Here is a 16,850-nt window from a genome sequence, read left to right as displayed (position 1 = left end):
ATAGAGGACCTCCTGCATGCTTTGAAAAGACTGCTCAGTATTCACGAGTGTTACAAGTACCATCTGTAGCCAAAGGATGTTAAGCAATAAAGTCTATTTACGTGTGCACATCAGTAAGTAAATGATCCACTGAGGTGCATCATTTGCTATAATAAGCAAACTTTTATGGCACAGAGAAAAAGTTAAACAAACACCATCCCTAGTGTTTTGATCATCAAAACATTTTGAAAGGCAGTACCTACAATATCTCAGAGTTTGCTATCTATTCTCCTATAGGATTCAAATCCTCATCAGTGTGAAAGCACCAACTGGCTTCTGCCCATCCATGTATGGTCACAGATCATTGCACATGGAATTTGCCTGAAGTTCCTTCATTGATATTTGGATATAAGTAGCATAAGTAACAGGAGGAATGGACTAAACATACATCTTGCAAGTCTGGTTTTGGATGCTTAGGTTTGATTAGCTGCAGATCTAGCCCTGTTGTTTGAGGTCATCGTCATTCTATTTCTAGTGAGCAGAATGGAAAGAGACAGTCCAGCCCATACAATGCTTGCTCAATCTAAGGAGTAGTTCTGTTGCTTTATAAGAATGGGAGGATTTTGCTTGATGCTATCATGCTGGTAGTTTGGCTGAGTGAACCTGAAGTATGTATAGGGAATTGGTCATACATAGCTGTGGTTGGGCTTTCAACCTTGGTAGTGGGTCACTGTGTCCAGGCACCAAGTGTTCTGTATATGTTGGCATTATCCAGGCTGAAGAGAAGCCCAAGGGATTGGGTTGTTGTCACTCCACAGTTTTTGTTTGAAAAGGGAGGAATGGCAAGAGAGAGAGCTGCATTTGGGCACAAGTACAAATCTGTATCAATTTCATGTGGCATATCAGTGCCTACTGTAAAATGCTGGAAAGAGACCACTGGGGGGATGGATGGGTCTGTCATGCTCCAGGTTAGTAGGGATGATGGATTCACAAATACAGGGAGGAGAGAGAAGGAAGATGTGATCAGTACAGTGTAAGGATAAAAAAAAAAAGAGAATTTAAAATCCCATAAAAAGCACATTTTGACTTAGGGTTCCAACAGTAGTTTTCAAATGAAATAAGGGTGCAAAAGGCATCTGGCAAAAACCCTAAAAGGCTAACTCTAACCAACACTCAATAATTCATCTCTGCTGAGCTCCTAACCCGGAGTGACTTCCTGGCCCCCTGAGCTGGAGTGAACCCCTCAGCTCCAGGAGCAGATTTATAGTCAGTTGGCACTACTTACTGGATTTAGCCAATCAGTTGCCTTCACCTCCTCCTTCTCTTCCTCCATGCAAATATTTTTCTTCTATGCATATTCTCCCCATTAAAGCACTTTCCCACCTTTTTTACTTCCTTCTGGCTATAAACATTGAAGAGCCCGCCACCAACAAAATCACTCCTGTAAACAACCCAACCACCCAAAACCAATAAATTAGTATCTCCTCTTTATAGTGGGGCCAACCCCAAGCAGCCAAAAGTCCTTCATTAGGTCCAGCACAGTCATGAGATTGGCTTAAAAATCCTGGGATTTTAAAACCCATCCATCCCCTTTGTCTATTTTTTATTTGCCTTCTGACTTTTGCACCTGGAGAGGAAGGGGGGGGTCACAAGTTCAAGCTTCTTTGCGCAGCCAGGACTGCTAGAAAGCTGAGAGACTCTTGTTTTCTCCTGCCTCCAGGGTCTCCAGGGCTTCAAGAATACAATGAAAAACAAGGAGCCTTTCAGTACAATTATGAGAATTGCTAACACGTAGGTTTTCTATCCGGTGAGAGGCAGCTGTGCTGCCTGCCTTCAGTACTCCAGTCCAGGCAGCAGGGGGCGCTGTGCGAGGGCATAAATAACGGCCGGCCCAGCGCGCCTCGCTCCCGTGATCCAAAACGGAGTCCCGCTCTCAGCAGCCAGCGCTGTGGGTTCCCCTGGTGACAGTAGTGGTGACCCAGGTAAGACTGGCCCTGTGGCTACTCTCCCTGCTGGGAGGAGGCAGCTGTGCAGTGTGCCCCCTGGGCTGCCCTGCCCTGCCCTGCCTGGAAACCTGTGGCACACGAGAGGGCTTTAGTGCCGGCGCCTTTCCCTGGTGCACGGAGCCACCCCAAATCTGCCCCGGCTGGCTCTGCAGGGCCTGTGCCCAACTGTTTCCTGCAGTTTCTTCTAGCTGCTGCAGCGTGGGGTGCCAGGGCAGGAGGGGAAATAAACCTGCCCTGCCCTCTGGGTGCAAAGGAAGTGAAGGGGAGAAGGCCGGTTGCTTTCAGTGGGATCAATCCAGATGCAGGTGCCTGCTGAAATGAGTTTGGCAGGACATCGGTTTAAAGGGTGCTGTAAAACCCAAAGGGCCAAATAGAAACTGTGCTGCTGTTTCACAGGCACCGATCTGGAGGGACCCAGGATTGCTCTTTATAGTGGGGGCTGTCTTTTTGTTCTATGTTTGTGCAGCACCTAGCACTGTGGGGTTATGGTCCGTGACTGAGGCTCCTGGGCACTACAATAATACACATCATATAATAATACTTAGAGAGAGACTTGGACTATAGGGACAGTGAAGGGGGTTGGAACTGATTGTGGTGCTGGGGAAGGCTGGTGTGAGGGGATGTCCCAGCCATTCCCTTCAGAGCTGCTGCACAGTCCAGCTGGGAGCTACCCAATTGAAAGGGTTTCTGTTTGGGTGCACAGTTTTCTATCAAAACATCAGGTTTGAGTTGGAGAGCCCTTAACATGCTGTTAATTTAACTAAGGGCTTCCCAGTATTTTTGAAAGTAACTTTTTTTATGTAGTGCATTGGAGTCTGCACACACAGCTCCTTGGTGGCACTGATTGTGTCATTGGACACAAGGCAGCGGGGCTATGGTCTCCTGCTGTCACAAAAGTGGGGTGGAGATTGGGTTCTTTTCTCTCTCTCCTCCTCCCCTCCACCTATTTTCCCCTTGGCTAGGAATATTTTTCCACTAATGTCGCTTGTTCAGTAAGAAGAACACATAGGGAGGGGGTGGGGGGGGGAAACAGGTCTGCCTAGGGTAAGTGAGGCAGCCGTTGTGCTAGGATGATTCTTGGCATTCCCATTGTCACTCCTGCAGTGTTTGGGCACTGCCTTTGCAACGGCTGAGTTGTAAATCACTCAGTCACCCACAGTGCTGACTCGGAGTAGTTCCATTGCCTGTTGCATAGATCCATAGGGTGCCAAAGAATATGTCTGGGAGCTGCAGACAAAGCACACAAAGGCTGGTGCCCGCAATCTTTTTTTTACTGATTTCTAGAGCAACTAAAATAAAAGCTTAGTAAACTTACCACTCTGCCAATTTTGCTCTAAAATATGGCATGGGGGATTTGCTGCAGGCATATCACACTTCAACACCTCTTTAACAACTGCATCCGTCTCCTTATTGGAGGAGTCCGATAGGAGTACTTCTATGGCACGTAGCACCAGCAACTAACTATTGGAAGAGAGCTTGAGCGGTATTGAAACCTAGTGGCTGTATTCTGGCTGCCCACCCATGCAGGAGCTGTGCTGCATGTATACATGCGGGAATGGCGAGCACATAACTCTAAGGTAGCATAACTGACTAGATTGGGGTTATGGCCCCTGCCCAGTCTGCTGTACAACCACAAGCACTTGGACACTGTAAGGTGCACATGCTGAGATTTTTAATGTTATAATGTCTGCCACCTGTAAGTATACTCCCCTTTGTACCCCTGCGGCACTATCCCAGCCACTTATCTCTGTAAGCTGCTATTGCTTACACACTATGCTTCTGTATCATCTCCAGCATGGTTCTGGCTCACAGGCTTAAAGTGAGCTGGGAGACGAAAGCCCCCTTGAAGGAGGAACTGAGATAGGTATAAAAATCAAGCGGAGCTGGGGAGGGGAAAGGAGCAGAAAGGTTGCTGAGAGAGTTAAGAGCAGGGTAAAAGAAGTAGGGAAAGTAGTTACTGAGGTAAGAGAGGGAAGGGCTTCCTGAGGGTTTTTTTGTTTTAGGATCCTTGAGATTTTTCAATACCTGTATGTATCTTTATCCTTCAGGCCAGAATGTTGGCAGATAGCCTGTTCCTATAATACTTTGTCCTCTTATGCTATCCAGTGCCTGCTCTGGGGAATTTGCTGCCTTGGGTTAACTGGAAACTCTCTCTCCTCTCCCCACCCCGCTTTCTGCATCCTGCCATTATTCTAATAATAAACAGTCCCTAACTGTTCTGACGTCCCAGGTGATGGCCTGCTTTTCCTGTATGGAAAAGCTGACAACACCATCTCAGAAGAGGTAATGGTGAGTTGTCAGGGCTTTGGTTCTGTCTCTGTCATGCACTGCTTTAACCCTGTCTTTACATTCCACTCTCTTTCTAGCAGTCCTTTCACCTTTGTATCTGTGACCAGAAAAGCTGAGCAAGTCTGTTTCACACCTGGGTGCCAATGTTGCTCTATAAATTGACTCTCTGTGGATAGTGCAGTCCCCCCTTCCCCTGGGGCACGAGTGAGGGCTCTCTCTAGCTTGCCCAGTCAGAGAGTGCAGATATGGACCTAAATCAACACCTTGCTCTGTGAGTAGACCCACTGACTTCATTGAGGATACAGGTATAGTTTTAGATACTTATCAGTGTGAGTCCAGGTGACAGAATTATCACTATGGAATTTGTAAAGGAACAAGAGGCATTTGAAGGAGAGAGCCTGGCATTCTATTTCATTGTACCACACCACCCTTTATTTCAGTGGCTTTAGTTAGAGATGAACCCACATCAGAATCTTGGATATGAACATAACTGAGCCTCAGGGAATATTCTCATCAATCCAAACACAGCAGCTCAGGCCCATCTCTATCTACAACAGAGGAAAACTCAAACACATCAATGCATACACTGAAGCGAAAAATACATGGCAACCCATAATCGTAGAGTCGTTTGGGTTTGTAGTAATTAGTATTTCATGAAATTTCATATACAAACGAGCACACAAAGGGAGATAACAATAATGAATTGCATCGAATAGTATATTACTGCCCATCGGCCTACATGGATTAAAGCAACCAAAGGCTCTGCAAAGTTTGACAGTGACTGGGGTGAACAAGAGGCTCAGGTAACACTTTCCACTCAGTCACAGATCTTGGAAATAATGAGTTTTGGAAACAATCAACACATACTAAATTGGTTTCTGTTTCTATTCTACTGCTCAGCTATCTACACATAAATTGGGGAAAATAAACTGTCCCTAATAATGTGTAGACCATTCTGTATCTGAAGAAGATTTGAGCATTTAGCTCTGTAGTGTTGCTGCTTAGGATTTTTTTGCATGTGCTTTTGATAATTTCTCTTTTTGAGGATGCTGTTTTTGAAAGGCTTCATTCACCCTGTGAGAAATGACTTCTGATACCCTTGCCTGAATCTAGCTCTTGCTATTGGTCACATTATTCAGAAGGCACAGTACCAGTCAATGACAGTGACAATGTTGCCAGTAGTGACCTCACTGTATTCTTAGATTAGATCAGTGGTTCTCAAATGGTGTTCCGCGGAACCCTAGGGTTCAGCGGGCTGAGCAGAAGGGTTCCGCGAAGAAGCTGTACCGCGCTGCCGAATGTTAAAAAAATCTGGTGCCGCCGATCAGCTGATGGGGCCACCAAAAACGGCTCTGAGCGTGCGCCGCCGAATCAAGCAAATACCGCACCGCCGAAAAGAGGAAGATTTCCTTGACTTTTCAGCGGACAGTATGGCATGGGCGGGCAAGGGTTCCGAGGGTATGGCATGGGTGCGCAAAGGTTCCGAGGATATGGTATGTGCGCTCAAGGGTTCCGTGGGGGGAAAGAAATTGAGAAACACTGGTTTAGATGGACCCACAAAGTTATCTTGGTACTGTACCAAAAACTGCTAAATCAATAACCCAATTGGCTACCATAGAGTAGTGGTTCTCAACCAGGGGTACACATACCCCTTGGGGTAAGCAGAGGTCTTCCAGGGGGTATACCAACCCATTTAGATATTTGCCTAGTTTTACAACCGGATACATATATAGCAAAATCAGTACAAATGAAAATTTCATATAATGACTCTATATAATGCTCTATACCCTGAAAGGTAAGTACAATATTTATATTCCAGTTGATTTATTTTATAATGATATGTTAAAAATGAGAAAGAAAGCAATTTTGCAGTAATAGTGTGCTATGACACTTCTGTATTTTTATGTCTGATTTTGTAAGCAAGTAGTTTTTAAGTGAAACCTGGGGTACACAAGACAAATCACTCTCCAGAAAGGGGTACAGTAGTCTGAAAAGGTTGAGAACTACTGCCATAAAGAGAAGATGAGTATCTGTTGTCCTGCAGCCAAGAAGACATGAGTGATAGCAAATGCTTCCACAATGTTTAACAAGCAGAAATTTTCTTCTTCGTTCTTCCCGCTGACAGCATTCTTCCGTCAGCCCGTGGTTATGGAATCCAGATGTTTGATTAGCAACTGAATATTAATGTTAAAAAATTGACATGCAACTCATGCTGCTTTTAATGTCCTGCTTATTACTGGATCCCAATTAAAATATCCTTCCTTATAGCGACCTAATCCAAATAGTATACTCAGTGGTGTCATAAACAGTAAAGAAATTCCATATGGCCTGGCCTAGTTAATTCATGTTGGAGATCTGATACCTGAAATGAGTCAGTGGTAACCTATCATCCGTTTGCTGGCATGTTCGGTGACACCACTTGTAAATCATGTGCCCTTTGCAAGAGTATGAATGACTTTCCCTGGAGTCCTCAGGTTGGGGGCATGTTATTACCACCAGCCACCGTTTTCAGAAACAACAGCTTGCAGCCAAATGAATGAATGGTCAGACAAGTTGCATAATAGAACAGTCCCCGTAAATATGTGTTACCACTGAACATATGTTCTTGTGATTTCTTAATCTGAAATATTTTGACATCACATAAGAGTTTATAAACTGATTCCAATTAACCATGTCTTCCTGCAGGCTATTAAATATTTCAATATAGTGTCGTGATCAAACCTCCAGTTAAAATTGCAGAATTTGGCCCTCAGTGACTGCAAAAATAATGTGTTTTGGAGAGAAACAATTTTCTGTATAGTAAATTCTGCCCCTGGGGGGAGTGAGTTTTAATTGAGAATATCTACCAGAAGGAAATAAACCACCAAAATCAAAGCTGTTTGCCTGTGAGGCTCCATGAGGTACATCTAAACTGCCTCTGACTATGAGGGTCATGAAAATTAAGGAGTCAACAAGTTTGTCAGTGCCTAAAAACCTGATATTTTAATGAAGAAATTGTTTATTCTTAATAGGAGCTAGAGTCCTTCCCAGGCAGGGGTTCTCACACTTGCTGAAATATATCTAATTTAGGTACTTATTATGGCCCCTGTCACCATAGTATTTGATTGTCTCACAGTCTTTAGTGTATTTCTCCTCAAAATACTCCTGTGAGGTAGGGCAGTGGTATTATCCCCATTGTATAGATGGGAAACTGAGGCACAGAGAGGCTAAGTGACTTGCCCAAGTCTGAGGCAGAACCCAGGATTCCCAAGTCCCAGGCTAGTGCCCTAAACATTGAACCATCCTGCCACTCAGCTAGAGTGGACTGGACTAGAACCTGTTATTCTCGTGTCTGACAAGCCATAACACTTGGCAAGAACTGACTGTTTTGGAGTGTCTTGGTAGCTTAAAAAGGTCACTTCATCCTTCTCTGTGAAGGACAGGGAGGGCTCATGCGGTTTGATTGTAAACTCATGCCAGCCATGTCCCAAGTGCTGAGGGATGTACAGCAACAAAATGCTGGTGGTCAATGTCTGCAGTGGAGGGTGGTGAAACATAGCCTGCAGTATTGTTTTCATCATCTGTGTGGCCCACATGGAATTTGGACAGGTGGAGTGGACGTGCCCACCATTTGATATGTGTGGGCAGCTTAGATTGGGGGTTGTTGAGTGGATGTTCAGGAAGTTTGTGATCAGTGATTATGGTGAATGATGCTCAGTGTAGTTATAAAGGGCAGTGTTCACAGCTTCAGACAGCCAAAGAGCTGCTTTCTCTGTCTTGCACTTTTCCTCTCTGTTTGAGTTGAACTGTGGCAATGTTCCATTTAAGGGGCTGTAGCCCTTTAAGGCCGACTCCACATTGCCTGGCTGCCAGGGGAGTCCTGCCTTGTTTGCAGTGCTCTGACAGTTTCAATATGGCAGATAGGTGACTTCCTGTGCTGGTCTAGAGGTCCCTTCCTCTTACCAAAGGGCAGCTTGGGTGGGAGAATGGCCTTGTCCTTCACTCCAGAGAAGTTCATGACATGGCTCGTTTCCTGTTGTGAGAGCACAGAAGATGTGGTTAACCTGGGAGAAGAGAAGACCAAAAGCCACCACCTGTGCAGACAAGTGAAGCACCAGGAATGCACTGGGCTGGGCTGGTTTGTACACAAGTTTTTCACCAGCATTTCTGCTGTGAACCCAGATCACTACAATGGGCAGATTTTAAGTCTCCTTCTTGTCCCCTCTCAGCTAGCATACAGCTTCTTGGGTCTCTGTAAGTTACCATCTTTATTTTCCCCTGTCAACTTTTGTGCTGGCTGTGATGTTGTTTTCTGGGTTTGTTGCTGCTGCATTTGTCTCTCCCTGGTGTTAGCGGAGTGTCACTTGTGGGGGAGAACAGAGGGGATTTGTGTCAAAGAGCATCAAGTCTGTATTCGTGGTGCTGGACTCACAGACGTTATAGCTCCCTGGCGCCTTACTTTGCAGATTAACACAGTTTGTACTGCTGCATTATCACACAGGCTCTGCCTAACGGGTTGTCTACATTAGAGACTGCTGCATCAGTGCAAAACCTGCTGTAGATGCGCTGTGTTATGGTAAAAATAGGGCCTGCCCAGCATGGTTAAAAAGGTATCAGTCATGTTGGTGCCATGTGTCTACCCAAAGAGTTGTGTTAGTGCAGTGCAGCTAGACTGGGGGTTTGTACCAGTGGGCAAAAATCCCTAACAGACAAGTGCTAAATCCTGGCACCAATTAAGCACTCATGGAACGGATTGCTGACTACAGCACACTTCCCCCCAACCAAGGTCCCTGCTGATCCACACAGTGATCAGTCACTTTTGCAGATGTCACACATGGGATCCCATAGTAAGTCCAAAGAGGATTCCCCTGTCTGAGAATTGTAGTATAAAGGTGGATATGTATTTCATATTCCATCCACCCTCTGGGGTGGAATAGAAAAGAATGCATTAAAGTTAATCTTGCAGCCTTTATCCATACCAGACCCAGGCCAAGAGTTTTTACTCTTTTATGGTTTACCCAGAGCATAGACTTTAACTTTTTATTTGCACATTTAAGGGCTTCTGCAAGAAAATCAGAACCCATAAATCTTCTGAGACAGTTTAGTGGGAGAAACAATTATTTTGATAAATAAAGCTCTCTGCATGCATGCCAACTAACGGCCTTTACCATCGCCTCATCAAATGTTATTTCATTAGTTAACTGTTGCTTGTTAGTCTGTCTCCTTTGGGCTCCTGCTTGTTTTTATGTATGCAGATATTTTAGTCTCTCTCGGCATGGGAGAAGAACTATATTAAATATAAGCACTTGCAATTCATAATGTCAGTAACATCTGTTGGAAGATCAGAATTAGATGCTAAATCAATATATTTTACTGATTATTTCCGCTCTCCCTAGCCCCCCATTTGGGAATCTCGTTAGCTGAGGTATGTTTTTTCAGTGGCTTCTTTATAAAGGTTACTTGATAGCTATGTATTTCTCCAATAGTCCTGTGTGGTTCTTCCTCATTACCCTTTGATTCCTTATCTAGAGATGTCTGCGCTGCAATGTAATTCCAGGGTTCAAATTCAGGTTCAAGCCTAGCCCACTTCCATTTACACTCAAATCATGCTAACCCAGGGCTTGGATGGAGGGTCCCAGGACCCCATGGAAGTGGAGAGTCCAAACCTGAATCAAGCTGGGACCCTGTTCAAGCCCTGTTGCTCTATAGATGCAGCCCCACTGGACTCATGCTGTGGAAGTCTGCCAAAAATATCCCATAATCCTATGGACTACTTTCCTTGTCCTCTGGACAAATTTGGTGGACAGTCAGGTTCTCCCACACTGCACCATGAAGAAAGGGTTAGAGCAGCCACGTTTGGGGAGGATGCTATGAAGTCTCAAGTATGGAGAGTTGGACTCAGGCCCACATAATGCAGTGTAGATGCTGGAGTCCCAGGGTTCAACAGTTCCTAAACTGGGGTTACAAATGAGTGGAGACACTCCAGCCCTAGGTTAACAAACCCAGGGTCTACTAACTCCAGTTCTATTAACCCTGGGCTTCCAGTCCTTGGTAGACATGCTCGGTTACCTGGAAACTATAATTACTGCAACATGAGTCCAAAGAGATGGTTTGCAGTGTTCTCACTGCAAGTGGGGAAGTGGGTGGGAAATGCATTTTTCCCCATAGCATCTCTTCTCTGGGATTAATTGCTTGACAAGAGAGTCAATGTTTTAAAAGGCTTATTTCAAATGCCAATACTGTACCTGAGACAGGGTGGGTGAGGTAATATCTTTTATTGGACCAACTTCTGCTACTGAGAGAGGTAAGCTTTTGCACTTATACAGAGCTCTTTTTCTTCAGATAAAAGACACCCACCCTCACCCACCTTGTCCTTCTAATATCGGGAGACCAACATGGCTACAGCACAGCACAATAGTATTCCTATTTATTAAAAACGTAGGCACATTATAGGAGGAGCTGTTAACACTTCCTATGCTTAAAGTTGCCTGACACTTCCCAGTATAGGACACTGTTTTCCATGGCTTATAATTTTGCCAAACTTTAGTTGTTCAGAATGAAATTTCCCATTCTGTGTGTCTGCTGATTATTTTTCAAAGTTTCAACTAAAATGGCTCAGAGACTTCTGAGAACGAGGTTAGGGGAAAAAGCATTGTTTTGTCCATGTCAAAAAAATGCTTCAAACCGTTCCATTGAAAAGCTCTAGAACCCCCATGATTAGGAGCATAGCATTGAAATTTGGTGAGGGGAGGGGTGTCAACCCAAATATGCCACTTATGCCACTCATGAAAATTAGCCCTAATTTGGCCAAGTTATAAACCTTTGAAAAAAATCTGTTTGCATATTATCAATGGAGGCTTATTAGGATTTGGCAGCTACATTCCCTGAAGATTCTGACTGTACTGAGAATGCTCCAACCCAGAACGGCAGGGGAAAGAGACAAGACTGGAGACAGGCTGAAGCAGATGGGCAAAAGGGGTCAGGCTTGGGTGGAGGAGTAAGCAAGGGCGGGAGCAAGAGCAGAAGATTCTGTGCTCCCTAGAACAGGGCTTTTCAACCTGTGGTCCAGGGACCTTGGGGATCCACAGACTATGTCTAAGATTTCCAAAGGGGTCTGCACCTCCCTTTGAAATGTTTAGGGATCCACAAATGAAAAGAGTTGAAAACCACTGCCCTAGAACAGTGTTTCTCAACCTTTTAAGTAGCAAGTACCTCTTAACTTCTGAAAATTGTAATAAGTACCCCACCACTCAATTTTCCACTCTGAGAAATACAATCTTTTCCCCCTTTACTGCTGGATGACTGTATTTCTCGTAAAGCAGGAGAATTCTGAGTTCTGCAGTGCTGTATGGATGTGGCAGACCACAAAACCCCCTGCTGTTTCTCCCCTCCTTCCTCCTCCCCTACCTCTAAATTGGATCAAAGGTCAACACCAGCCAATCACTATGGCCTGATGGTGGGGTCACGTGGTGTTCTCCTCACACCAGCGGGAACTTGTGAGGTATGAGCAGGCACTAGCGGCCCAGAGTGGATAGCAGCACTTCCCATGGCCATCTCTAGGGAGGTGCAGGCCTGGGGCAAATCACACTGTGTGGGCCCCTCTTAAGATTTTTATACTAGTAAAATCTGGGGCTGTCATAGTTGTCAATTTCACTGCTCAGTTAAAGCAAGTAGAGCCCGGCTCCAGGACTGGGCAAACCGCTGAGCTCTCTGCCTGGCTTTCTGGTCACCGGGGAGGGGAGCTACCAACTGGGCAAGTTGCAGGTGGCTGCAGCCTGGCTGCCACCCAGGAGGTGGGTGACTGCCACCCAATCCGAGCTGGGGCGGAGGAGACTTCTGTGCAGGCTAGGACCCTGGGGATGTGGACAGGCGGCAGGCAGCGGCTGCCCATCTTCAAGCCAGGGCGCAGGAGGCTGTTTCTCGGCTCAGAGCCAGGGCACAGGTGGCAGCCACCCAGCTTCCCAAAAAGACGGCAGCTGCTGCCTGGTGTCCCAAGAAGCCGGTGGCAGCTAGGCAGCTAGGAGGTGGGACCGGGTGGGAAGCCAGTGCTTGCTTCCCACCTCCCCCAGAAGCCGGCGGCTGCTGCCTGCCTCCCTTCAATGGGTTTTTTGCTGCGTATCCCCTGCCTGTGTCTCGCATACCCCCAAGGGTACGCGTACCCCAGGTTGAGAAACTATGCCCTAGAGCATACTCTTCTCCAGAACTTGAAATGGAATTCAAGATTCCTGAGTCTCACCATTTCTCTGCTGTCAGCAAATATCTGAGAAATCCATTGATGAAGTGTCCCATTCCCTTCTAGTGCTGGTTCACATCAAGGATGACAACCTACTACTGCTACCAGTTCTTCCATAAACTCAAGTGGCATTGTTCTTTGGTGGATCTGAAGGTTCCAACCCTGCTGAGGACCTGTGTGGGTGTCAATATGATGCCAGCATGATGGAATTTGTTGGGGTTTTATTTTTTTCAGTTTCCTTTTTAAAAAACGTAGGAAATTATATACAAAAATATTGTCAAAGTTGCTAAGGCAGCAAAGTCAATGACACAAACTTTAGGAAATGCCACAGTTTAATGTGTGGCTCCCATGCCTTATTTACTGCTCATTGTTCAAACCTGATACTGAATACAGAATAATTGCTTTCTTCTATGCTGTTCTATGTTGCTCATCAAGATAGTACCTGAATGCTTTGCAAACAGTAATGAATAAATTTTTATCACCACATCTTTGAGATGACGGGGTGTTACCTCAAGGAGGTATGTAGTAATAAATAGCCAGCTGTCTCAATTTATAGACAACTGGCAGGTATGAGGTAAGAACCATTTAAAATATTTCCTGGGAAATCAGTGATTTTTTTTTTTTATTTCTCTTGCGTTTTGACAAATAGGATTCACTGATGTATTTTAAAATTTAGTGAATAAATATCTCCTATTGCCTCTAGTAGTATGTATCCTGGCCTAAAGGCTAATGCACCATACTGGGAATCAGGGGAGCTGGGCCAAGATTTTAAAACATGACTAGTGCTTCAGTTTTTATGTGTCCAATTTCAGACTCTTTAGAGACCTGATTGACAGGGCAGGTGCTAAGTCCTGAAAATCGATCTCCTGAACAGTATCTCAAATTGGGTGCCCAAAACTCAGTCATCTGAAAGAACTAGTCACTTTACAAAATCTTGGCATTACATTTTATTCCTTGTTCCGCATTAACTTGTGTGACATTGTACACATCACTTCACTTCTCTGTGCCTTGGTTTCCCCACCTGTAAAATGGTGAAGCTGAATCTTATCAAACTCTAAGATTATTTGAGATCTATGAATGAAAAATGCTATTTGTGACCTAAGGACTGTTATGAATCTAAGCCTTATACTGAGGAAAGATCATGAAAAGTACATGAGGCAATCGTCTGATGAGAACACCATAGAGTGAGCCAGTTCTGTCCATTTGAAGAAGACCCCATGCTCATGATATGGTAAATTGTAGTTTAGTTGCCTTTTATATTTCAAATAGTGGGCACTCTTCCTTTTATTGGTCTCTGGGCCTAATCCTATGAGCTTTTCTTAACAAATTGGACTGAAGTCAATGAGATGAAAGTATTACACGTAGGAAGGAAGGTGGTGGTACTGTTGAAAAGGATCTGAGGCGTATAGTGGATCACAAATTGAACATGAATTAATAATGTGATGTAGGTACAAAAAAGGCTAATATGCTGAGGTATATTATGTCTCTAAAAGTGTTGTATGTAAGATGCAAGAGGTAATTGTCATGCTCTACCTGGCGCTGGAGTATTGTGTCCAGTTCTCAGTGCCAGATTTTAAGAAAGAAATAGGCAAATTGGAGAGAGTCCAGAAGAAAGCACCAAAAATGATCAAACGTTTAGCAAATCTGACCTATGAGGAAAGATAAAAACAGTGGGCATGTTTAGTCTTGAGAAACAATGAATTAGGGGGGACTTGATAACAGCCTTCAAATATGATAAGGGCTGTTATAAAGAGGACGGTGATTAAATGTTTTCCATGTCCACTGAAGGTAGGACAAAAAGTAATGGGCTTAACCTGCAGCAAGGGAGATTTAGGTTAGATATTAAGAAAAATTCTCTAAGGGTAGTTAAGCACTGGACTAGGCTTCCAAGGGAGGTTGTGGAATCCCTGTCATGGAAGGTTTCTAAGAACAGGTTGGATAAACATCTGTCAGGGATAATCTAGGTTTACTTAGTCCAGTTCCCCCTGTGCTGAGACAGGACTGACAGATCTCTAAAGGTCCCTTCCAGCCTGACATTTCAATGAGTCTATGCCAAGTGCTCTTGACTTCCGGTAAAATTGCACATTATTCTGTGAGATTTATTTAAGACCAGTATGGGGGTTTTCGCTGTTGTGACCTCTTCATTGCTCAGTTGCTCTGTGAGCCTGTGTAAGAGGGTGAACCTGTGAGCCACGCCCTCCTCCATCCCTGTAGCGTTTTCAGCTGCTAATGGGTGGCAAAACAGATGTCTTGAAATGGCCTGTGACTTTTACACTGTTTTTACTTCCATGTGACAGCATGGGTTTCATTGGAGTTACATCTGATTGATACTACTGTAAATGAGAGGAAAATCAGGCCATCTGAGTGTAATTTTGCTTCCATAGTGAGACAAAGGGCTAAATGTAGGGGCAGTATCTGTCTGCCAACTTTCTTTAGTACCCCATGAACCATTGGTGACACTTCCCGGGGGGACTCAGAGTTGGAGAGAGAGAGAGGGAAGGGAGTGTGAAGGATTTGCCTGTCTCCCTAAACAGCCCCAGAGACTGCTGGCTGAAGCAAGGCACTGTAAGGTGGTGGGAATTCACATACACCTTGTAAATAAAAGCAATGGTGACTGCAAACCAAATGGTCTGAGTCCTTTGTTGGCCAGAAGGGAACCGAAGCAGAGGGGCTGCAGCAGAGGAACCCCTTACACTCCCTCAACATCCTGGCAGTGATTTACGGGCTGGTTGGCTGGGATCCCCCTTTCATGAGACAGACACTCTGTCAACTTGCCTCCCAACTGAGGGATTCTGTGTGTTTCTTTGCCTTTCAAATTATATCAGTCCCATCCTTTGTCTTTATTCATAAACAGGATGAATGTGCTGTTTGTTTCATCTTCTGAATTTCCTCTCTTGTAGATTTTGCAATCTCTTCTTTTACCTGTGGCTCAGTATGCAAATAGTAGGCCTACATTTTGAGGCATACAATACACAGATGACCAGAGCGGGTGAGAGGTGTCTACTATCTACTGCCTGAAAGGAAGATTTCTGATGTATGTCACCATTGGCGACCCACCTGACTTCCAAGAACTTATGTATCTATACTAAAATTTATCATCTTAAGTCCTTAAATATTACCTGTACATACATTTCACAATGATTATGACAATCAGTGGGTTACTGGCTATCGACAGAGACCTTGTGTGGTCCCCCTTTGGTGAATTGTTACGCATATATCTGACCCCCAGGTTCCTTGTAAAATCTTTTGTACCTCCTGTGCCCTTTGTTATTTGGTTGCACCATCCTAGCTCGTATTTTTAATGGGGGATACTCACTGTAGGAATCTTACTATTTTTTTAATGAAAGTACTAGTGGGGACTTACATTCTCTGAGGAATGTGTGGTCAAGGGTGTTCTAGTTAATGAATGTAAAATCACAGCCAACTTTGAAGCGTGCCAAATCCACTTTACTAATCATGATTCATGATGAGTGACATGAAATCATAACTAGTAAGAGACTGGTACATCCTAAGGGCAGAAAAAACTGCCTCCGAAAAGGGCATCTCTGGCCTGAAAGACAAACTGAATACTAATGATGATAGGTTCCAGTTTCTCTCCCACATGGCAAACTGCCTGCTCGTGCCCAGTCACATGGCTAGTGGGCAGAACGTCTCAGACTACCTATGAGTAAGACTCTGTCAAACTATGGTGTACCACTGAGTTCTGGCTGTGGTGCCCTGTACCATATTGTGGCTTCCTATCCACTATCAGTCTCCTAAATATTTTTTCCATACACACCCTTCATCTGACTATTATCTCCAGGAAGTATCCTCCTTCTGATATACATCATAAATCCCAGTCCTTCAAGCTACTCCACCTGAAGTCAATGGAACTGATATAGAGCACTTTGCAGGACAGGGGGCTCTGGTCTTTAACCCCCTCTTTCCATATGCCCATACAGTGAAGGACATTAAAACCTCTGGATCTTTTACCTGCATCAGAGAATGCACTAGTGCCTTGTGAAGAGAAAGTATTAGTGAGAGTAATAGTGAAGAGAAAGTGAAGGATAAAGTAATACCATCACCAGTGCCCACTTATACTTTTCAATGGACTTTTCCTTGCTCCTTCTAAATGAAAGAGAAAGTTATGTCTGCATTAGACTCCCATTACACTCCTGGATCTGAGTACAACAGATGATGTAAGAAAAGTAGCATGTTAACCAGTCATTTTTACATGAGAGAATCTGTCATACACTTTAATCCTCTACTTTCTTGTCCCATAATTTTCTTCTACAGATTCCTGATTGTATGATTATGCCATGTGAATATGCTGACATATGTCTATGACCCAATATGGATTATAAACACAGACTACTGGAGAAGTT

The sequence above is a fragment of the Emydura macquarii genome, unplaced genomic scaffold (assembly GCF_026122565.2).
Source record: "Emydura macquarii macquarii isolate MOO-44397 ecotype Brisbane River unplaced genomic scaffold, CSIRO-AGI_Emac_v2 contig_499, whole genome shotgun sequence".
NCBI classification, from domain to species: domain Eukaryota; kingdom Metazoa; phylum Chordata; order Testudines; family Chelidae; genus Emydura; species Emydura macquarii.
The sequence above is the reverse complement of the archived record's forward strand: the minus strand, read 5'-3'. Positions refer to the sequence as shown.